A 9,382-nucleotide genomic window follows, 5' to 3' on the forward strand; every position below is an offset into this window, starting at 1 on the left:
CAACTAAAGTTCAGTCCAGCAAAATGTACCTTTGGGGCTAGGTCGAGAAAATTACTAGGATTTGTAGTTAGTGAAAAGGGGATCGAGATCGACCCAGATAAAGTTAAGGCTATACAGCAATTACCTTCGCCGCACACCTAAAAAGAAGTTCGAGGTTTCTTAGGGAGATTAAATTACATCACTAGGTTGATTTCACAATTAATCGAAAAATGTGACCCCATATTTCGTCTCCTTAAGAAAAATAATCCAGGCGTATGGGATGAAGAATGTCAAAAAACTTTTGACAAGGTTAAACACTACCTGTACAATGCTCCCTAGCCCAGATAAACCGCTAATACTATACTTAGCAATATTCAAGAATTCCATGGGATGCATGCTTGGTCAACATGATGAGTCAGGAAGGAAAGAAAGAGCAATATACTATCTCAGTAAGAAGTTCACTGAGTGTGAGACAACATACTCACCAATCGAGAAGTTGTGTTGTGCCTTGATTTGGGCAACCCAGAGACTAAAACAGTACATGTTGTACCATACAACTTGGCTAATCTAAAAAACGGACCCTCTAAAATACATGATGGGGCCGACTACTTTGAATGAAAGGATGGCCCGATGGCAAATTCTAGTTTCTAAATTTGATATAGTCTATGTGAATTAGAAGGCTATAAAAAGAAGTGCAATAGCAGATTTTCTGGCCAGTAGCGCTCTAGAAGATTACGAGCCTTTGAATTTTGATTTCCTGAATGAAGATCTAATGTATGTTGCAACCACTGAAGAAAACCATCCTTGGAAGCTGAACTTTGATGGAACCTCAAACGCTGTGGGTAACGAAATTGAGGCAGTCCTGGTATCCCTAAAAGTAGATCATTATCCAGTCACTAGTAAATTGGATTTTGACTGCACGAATAATATGGTAGAATACGAAGCATACATTATGAGCATCCGTGCAGCTATAGAGCATAAGATCAAAGTGCTAGAGATATATGGGATTCTGCATTGGTGATCTATCAACTCAAGGGAGAATAGGAGACAAGATATCCCAAGCTGATCAATTCTCGAAGACTGGTTCTTGAGTTAATTGAGGATTTTGATGACATCACCTTCTATTACCTCCCACGAGATGAAAATTAGATGGCTGATGCCTTGGCTATTTTGGCTTCCATGACCAAAGTGAATAAACAAGAGGATGTAAAACCTATCCAGATGAGTATTTATGAGTTTCTGGCTTATTGTTACAACATCGAAGAGGAAGAAGAAAATGACGATCACCCTTGGTACCATGATATTCTACGATACATGAAGAATCGTGAATACCCTGACCAAGCAACTGAGAATAACAAAATAAGCAAATAAGACTGGCCAGTGACTATGTCTTAAATGGGGAGATCCTATATAAAAGGAGAAAGGATCAGGTGCTACTAAGATGTGTAGATGATGTACGTGATAAGTTTTAAATTTATGATTGATCGTACTTGGAAACTAACTATTATCATGATAAAGGTAAGCGCACCTATCGAACAGTAGTATAGCTTATAGCAGGACTGGAATGTCGAACCTACATGAACTAAAAGTACTAGTATTAACCTTCTTTTTATTATCTAGCGTAAAAAATAAGGGGATTTTCTTTATCTAAGCTAATTAATTAAGTTAAGAATGCACAGAAAGTAAATTGAGGAAATACTTTTTGGAAAACTGATTGATTTTGACAATACCCAAGGATGAATCCACCTAGACTTCACTTGTTATTTGACTCTAAACTAGACGATTTATTCACTTGATTTGATCCGTAGAAATCCCTATTTTATATTATCATCTCTCTCGAGACTAACAACGTTTAACCCTCGGTTGATTAATTAAAATCTCTTTCTAATTAAAACCCCTAGTGTTGCATTAACTCGATCTATAGATTCCCTTATTCAGTTTGACCTTAATCCGGTAGATTTATGTCGCTATATGTCTAGGGGTGCAATCAACTCTGCTTAATTATGCTAGATCCACTCTTACACAGGGACTTTTTCTCCTCTGAATAAGCACATCAATACTTGAATCAATATCCTGAAATATTAAACCAAGAATTAAGAACACATAATTAAGAACAAAGCAAGTATTTATCATATAATTCAGAAAATAATACAAGATCCATCTTAGGTTTCACTCCCCTTAGGTATTTAGGGGATTTAGTTCATATGTGTAAAAGAAAACATCTCAGAAGAATAATGATAACAAAACATAAAGAAACCCAAAAATCACTGATGGAAATTGAAGGGAGATCTTTAGTCTTAAAGGAGAATCCGGCTTCTGAGATGGATCAATCAACTTTCTTCGAGTAATTCCTTGCCTCCTACTTCGTGTGTCCCCTTTAATCCTCCTCTAGGGTGTTTATATAGGCTTTAGAATGCCTCAGAACCCTCCAAAGTGCTCTTTTCTGAATAAACTAGACTTGGGCCGGACAGGGACACGCCCGTGTGCAAGTGCTTTAAACCATGTTAAAGGCTGTTAAATAGACACAAGCGTGTGGTCTACCCATGTGAGAAAGTCCAGGTCATGTTGATTTCCCATGTTGACCCATTTTCTCCATTTTTGGCCCGTTTCTCGCTCTTTTTACTCTCCTATGCTCACCTAAGTATAAAAAATGAAATTAAAAGATTAGGAGCATCAATTCCATAAATCTAATGATAATTCATCCAAAAATGTGCTAAGCATGGGATAAAAAATATGTATAAATTACGACTTATCAAATACCCCCACACTTAAGCATTTGTTTGTCCTCAAGCAAAATCCTCAATTCATAATTAAAAATTCATTTTTCTCAACTTATAATTCCTATCAATAATATCTCAAAATAATCCATAAGTAATCATACATTGAGAATTCAACTAAAAGAACATTAAAGTTTCAAACATTCCAAGTTGAGCATTTTATCACGAAAACATAGGTGTCTCCCCTTATCTAAGTAATCACCTTTGATTCAAAATATCACAGAGTTTAACATCCTCACTAAAGATTCACTCAAATCACTCGTGGTGTTTAAGGTCAACAAATTTAGCACTCAACAGTCAATATGAAAAGTTATTACCACAGGCTTACATGAAAATCAAATCTCCACCACTATATATTGAGATGATACATCAATCAAAAGGTCTTTAGAGGATTGTAACGTGGCTTTGGTTAGGTGGTGTGTTCACAAGCTGAAAGAGAAGGTTAGAATCGAGATTGAATTGAAAAATTACCTAACTAGAAAAATACTAAAACTGACAAATTACATTCCTAATTAGAAAATCCTAGAATTGAGCTTTTCTTCATGGATAACATTGTTTTAACTCAAGCATTACATAATTTCGTAGTATGCTAGACAACAAATCTCAATTGCAACAATTTTTTTTTAAGAACAAACCAAGTAACATAGAACTTTGCTAACTATCAAAAATAAAACATAGCTAAGCAATTTATTCAAATCAAATCTCAATAAAGATAGGGATTAAATTAATTGAGGGGATTTCAACAATAATGGGTTATGGGTTAATATTGGGGGTAAGTTAATGAATGGCTTGTTAGGCTCAAGGGGGTTCACTAAGGGTTGATTATGAAGGTAGACTTTTATGGAGTGAGTGGGTAAAGCCTAAGTGACTTTATCATCTCTACATATCAAATCAATGGTGTGGTATTGACATGCATAATTGAAGCAAGTTCTAGAATAACAAATCAATATTGACGCACTCATATCAACAATAAAAGTTAGCATGAAAGAAATAATGTATGTTCTAAAGGCTTAAGATCTCACAAAAATTATGGCTTTTGATGTTAACCCTGTGAATTTCAACTTCAAGATAATACCTAAACTTGGGGAAATAACCTAAAAAAAATATAATTCTAAAAAATCAACTTATCTTGCTTGATTCTCTAATTACTTAAAGTTTAAACCATCAATGCATAAATTCCTATATTTTAATTTAAGACATATCAATAAAAATCAAAAATTAATCAAAATTCATTCTAATAGTGATATGAGTGAGTCAGGTGAGAATAAGAAAAAATTCAGGGATTTTTTTGATAATGATATAAATAACCCCCCACACTTAAGATGTGCATTGTTCTCAATGTACAAAGATAGATTTACCAAAAAATATAGATATAAGATCATAAGATAAAAAGAGAAGTGAAACTTCCTGAATGTTAAATGACAATCTTGAATTGGAGTTATGGAAGTAATCGGCTAAAGCAAGGGTGAGATTGGAGGAGGATACTTAGATGGTGGTAAAGGTTGGGTTCCACAACCACAGTGTCTAGCGAAGAGGTTATCATGGTGGTCAGTGTCGTCATCGAGAAAGACATGGCAGTCGTGGAGGACCTTTTTTAGTGGAGTTGCAAATTCCTAAGTAATAGTGAGCTTGGGAGCTCTTTATAACTATGATAGAATCAATAACACTTTAGGAAATATAAAGATGCATGATTACTCGTAAAAAAATGGCCGAAAACATAAATTGCTTAATATAAATTGTAAAACATAAAGATGAAGTAAAAATAGTATTAAAGAGAAATAAAATAAAAAGTAATTTAAAAAGATAAATAAAGATAAAATGAAAAAAATAATAAATAATAAATAAAAAGTCTTCAAAGATCCTCATCGCCAAATGGTTCGCGAGGTGGGGTGGCAATGAGATGTGAATGTGCTGACAAATCTGATGTAAGGTTACATCAATGTGATCAAAGCACTGAAAACATTGCTCCTCGAATTGAGTGAGACATTCAGAGATGTCAGAGAGTAAAGCAGCCGCATGAACTGGACGATGAATAGGTGGTGGTTGCGGTGGTGGATCCTCGTGAGCCGGAGGGACAACATCAGTAATGTCCTCTGGGACCTTTTGCTCGGTTAACTAGATGAGGTGGTATTGAAGAGGATCAAATCCACGTCGTCGCTCGATCATCCTCATATAGAGCATACTCGAGATGGCCTGTGGAGACATTTGACCAATGACGGTGAGGGAGGATGATTGCACCGCCGAGTGAGTCACATAAAGGCCGATGGAAATGACTCTCTTTGTATGCCGCTCTTTCTGATGGAGAATGGCTAGGGCAATGAAATAAGCGAGGTCGAATACGTGCCCATACGTCATGCTCCATAAAAAGTAGGTGTCGTTAGTGTTGACGAAGCCGGTACTCCCTCGCTGTCCTGTCAGGGTGTGGGCTAGGATAGTGTGTAACTATCTCAGTGATAGGACGAGAGCCGATGCGTTGGAGCGGCTAGGGTCATAGGTAGCCGAGGAATGGACTAGAGCCTTCTAGCAATTTGAAGGACAATAGTGGATGTGGCGATGGAGACTATCGAAGTCGTCGTCATCCATGAATTCCTTCGTATATAGTCCTAATGCGACACCGTACTTAGGCACGCTCAACTAGTGAACTAAATCGTTGAGACGGAACTGGACCGTTCTGGGATCACCGAACTCTGTCATAACAGCTTAAAGGTGGAAGGTCGAACAGAGTTCTAATGTGAGCTCGAGATATGTTGGCTCAACGATCTCGAAAAAGAGTCGCCATGGGTTTGTAGTCAGGAGAACCCGGACTGCGTCAGTGAGTTGGATCTGCTCTAGAGTGGTCCAATCAATGCAACAGCCCACACCTATGGGTTAGGCCCGTAGTATCTGGAATAGGTCCTCCTGTGGTCCTGGTGGAAATTGGAGGAATTGGTGCCAGATCTCGATGGTAGGACCCAAGGAGGATGCTGCTCATTTTCACTTCTTCGAGGCGGGGACGAGAGTCTTCTTACCTCTAGTGTTTGTCATAATGTGCCTACGAATAAAGGATTAAGTAATCAATAATCTATGGACACGAATTCAAGTATGCTAAAACCACGTGGTGATATTGCATATGGACCAACGGCCAAATGGTTATCACTAACCAAAGCTAATGCTAAAAGACAAATGAAGTTATATTAGCTAATACTAGACATAGTGATTACTAAAAAAAAATTTAAGAACTGTCCTAAACTGATAATAAGCAATGATAGTACTATAAGGATGAATAACTAAATAAGCAGAGACTGATAGGCAACTAAAATACTGAGAATAACTATTGATGAACATATGGGCAGATCAGACATGAATAGAGATCAATAAGAACCTAATGACTAAGTAAATCTTCATCATCAGTAAAATTCGGAATAACGAAACATAAATAAGGATTATTAGGCATGCAAATTACTAAGAATAAAACAAGTATACGTCAAGGATAAGAATAAAAGAAGTAAAATAAATAAATATAATGGGGTGAAAGGAAAACAAATGACTAATGAATGATGGTGATGCTTGACAGAGGAGGAGTGCGGTGCTGATGTGCAGTAGATGACGGAGGCGGTGGTACTGGTGCGATGGTAAGGGTGAGGTGAGTGGTATGGAGAAAGAGAGAAGAAGGAAGGAATGTGTAGGGAAGGGGGATAAAAGAGAAGATTTTGATGTGTATTAAGGAAAAAGGAGGAGAAAATGTGGATTTTGGGGTAGTGATGGTGGTGGAAGGAGCGGCGACTAGGGTTAGGGTATTGTGGAAGGGGATGATGAATAGTGGGGGTTTATATAGATTCCCCACGGCCGTGTGCCCTTATTTTAGCCCGTCTGTTCCGTGGTTTTCAAATTTGGGCGTGTCTGGAATTCAGCCCACGCCTGTGTTCTTTGGGCGTGTTGGTGCACACGGCCGTGTCACTTGGCCGTGTCCTGCTTCTTTCACTTCTCCCATGCCCGTGTTATTTTGACAGCTTCGACCACGGGTGGTGGGTACGGGCATGTCGCACGACCGTGGCAATGTATCGAATCCTTTGTTTTGGGAAAATTTTTCTCTACTTTCACACGGCCGAATCACACGGCCGTGTCGCAATCCGTGGCATGAGCACGACCTAAGGCACGCCCATGTGCCTGGCCGTCTGGATTTGGAAAACCTGTGTTCAAGAACTCAGTTAGTAATTTAGATGTTAAAAACTAAAATATAAAGAAATCAACACCGTTAGTGCTCAGGTTGCCTCCCGAGAAGCATTAATTTAGAGTCTAAGCTCGACTTACCTCTCTGTTGCGTGGTTATGGTGGTGCAAGAAGTTTACACTCCTCATTCCTGCTATCAATTTTATCAAAATAAAGTTTTAGTCGAGTATTATTTACCTTAAACATGTCGAATTTGGAATGAGTTACCTCAACTATACCGTATGGGAAAATGTTAAGTACCGTAAAAGGGATTACTCCATCAGGTTCAGAAGTGGTAATACGAGTGTCTACTGTATCTAATAGTACTTTGTCTCCAACCTTAAGTTGATTTGGTGAAACATTGAGTCCTTCATGGCGTGGTTTTGGTTTATCATGTGTTCTCAATTTTTGTGTCCATCTTTCATCTAGTTCCTCGATCTATAGCCTTCGTTCTTTATAGATGGGTTCTTTGCTGTTATTTTAACATGGCTCATTTATGCTCTTTGAACGTGTTTCCTGCAAAGAAGGTTGCACCACATGATCAGTATTAATAGCATGATTTATACAACCACCCTCAATATTTGATGTGTTACTTGAATTATGAGCTTGAAGAGTGATTGTTTCATCACCCACATGAAGTGTGAGTTCACTTGTACCAATATCAATAATAGTTCTAGCAGATGCTAAAAAGGGCCTTCCTAAAATCAAAGGTATGTCACTATCCTCTTCTATGTCTAGAACAACAAAGTCAATTGGGAATATAAATTTATTGATTTTGACAAGTACGTCTTCAATGATACCCCTAGGAAATCTGATGGTTTTATCTGCTAGCTGAATGCTCATCCTAGTTTGTTTAGGTTTCCCAAGACCTAGTTGCTTGAACATTTTGTAAGGCATGACGTTAATGCTCGCCCCTAAATTAGCTAATGCATTATTAACATCTAAGCTACCAATTAAACAAGGAATCATAAAGCTCCCTAGATCTTTCAATTTGTTGCGTAGCTTATTCTGCAGAATGGCTGAGCAAACTGCGCTTAACTCCACATGCGACGCCTCATCCAACTTTCGCTTATTTGCAAAAAGCTCCTTTAAAAATATAACGCGTTTGGCATCTGATAAAGAGCTTCAATAAACTGTAAGTTAATATGTAATTTCTTTAATAATTTAAGGAATTTACCAACCTGTGGTCTTTCCTTGTCGCACTGGGGTATGGCACACAAGGTTTGTATTCTCTACTTATCGGTTTTTGCTCACTGTGGTCCAACTTACTTTTACCTTTACTTACCGCAATTCCTTGCCTCGGTTCTGGTTCTGGTTCAACTAACCCTTCCTCATCTCGAATGATAATCGCATTAAGCTGCTCCCTTGGGTTAGTTTCAGTATTACTCGGCAAATTACCTTGTGGTCATTCAGATTTCAATTTAGAAAGCCGGCCTATTTGAGTTTCGAGCCCTTGGATCGATGCTTGTTGATTCTTAAGTGTTGTTTCGGTATTCTGAAAACGAGTTTCTAACACCGAAATGAATTTCATTAGCATCTCCTCAAGGTTTGACTTCTTTTCTTGCTGGTAAGGTGGTTGTTGAAAACCTGGGGGATGTTGTGGCCTTTGATTTCCTTGGCCACCCCACGAGAAGTTGGGATGGTTCCTTCAACCTGCATTATAAGTGTTACTGTATGGGTTCTTTCGAGGTCTAGAATTATTATTACCCATATATTGAACTTGTTCCTCCTTGATGCTAGGGTTGAAAGATTGATATTCTGTGTGTACTCCTCCATTTGAATCACACCTCATCACTAGATGTACCTGAGTAGAACCATACAAACCATCAATCTTTTTATTTAATAGTTCTACCTGGTTAGATAGCATATTAATCGCATCGAGGTTGAAAACACTGGCTGCTTTTGCCGGCTTTGTTCTCATGACTTGCCACTGATAGTTATTTAGTGACATCTCTTCAATAAATTCATAAGCCTCTTCAGGTGTTTTGTTGTTTAAAGTTCCACTGACAGCTGCGTTGATGAGTTGTCTTATTGAAGGGTTCACACTATTGTAAAAAGTCTGAACCTGCAGCCATAGAGGTAACCCATGGTGAGGGCACCTTCTTAATAGGTCCTTGTATCTCTCCCATGCATCATACAGGGTTTCTAGATCCATCTGCACAAAAGAAGAGATATCACTCCTTAGTTTAGCCGTTTTAGCTAGCAGAAAATATTTTAGTAAAACTTTTTCGATCATTTGTTCCAAAGTTTTGATTGACCCTCGTGGTAACGAGTTCAACCATTGTTTAGCTTTGTTCCTCAATGTGAATGGAAACAACCGAAGGCGTACAGCATCGTCAGAAATGCCATTGATCTTAAAAGTGTCGCAGTACTCCAGAAAATTTGCCAAATGAGTGTTTGGATCCTTATCCTGCAAACCATCAAACTAAACAAACTGT

At 38.1% G+C, this 9,382-nt stretch overlaps 1 non-coding gene across 1 annotated transcript; it reads left to right on the forward strand.

Moving 5' to 3' along the window:
• Positions 1-9,025: 9,025 nt before the first annotated feature.
• Positions 9,026-9,132, forward strand: LOC128279636 (small nucleolar RNA R71). The gene has a single exon (XR_008269835.1). It is a non-coding gene; the product is annotated as a small nucleolar RNA R71 (small nucleolar RNA).
• The last annotated feature ends 250 nt before the right edge of the window (positions 9,133-9,382 follow it).

Source organism: Gossypium arboreum, chromosome 8, assembly GCF_025698485.1.
Source record: "Gossypium arboreum isolate Shixiya-1 chromosome 8, ASM2569848v2, whole genome shotgun sequence".
In the NCBI taxonomy this organism is placed as follows: Eukaryota; Viridiplantae; Streptophyta; class Magnoliopsida; order Malvales; family Malvaceae; genus Gossypium; species Gossypium arboreum.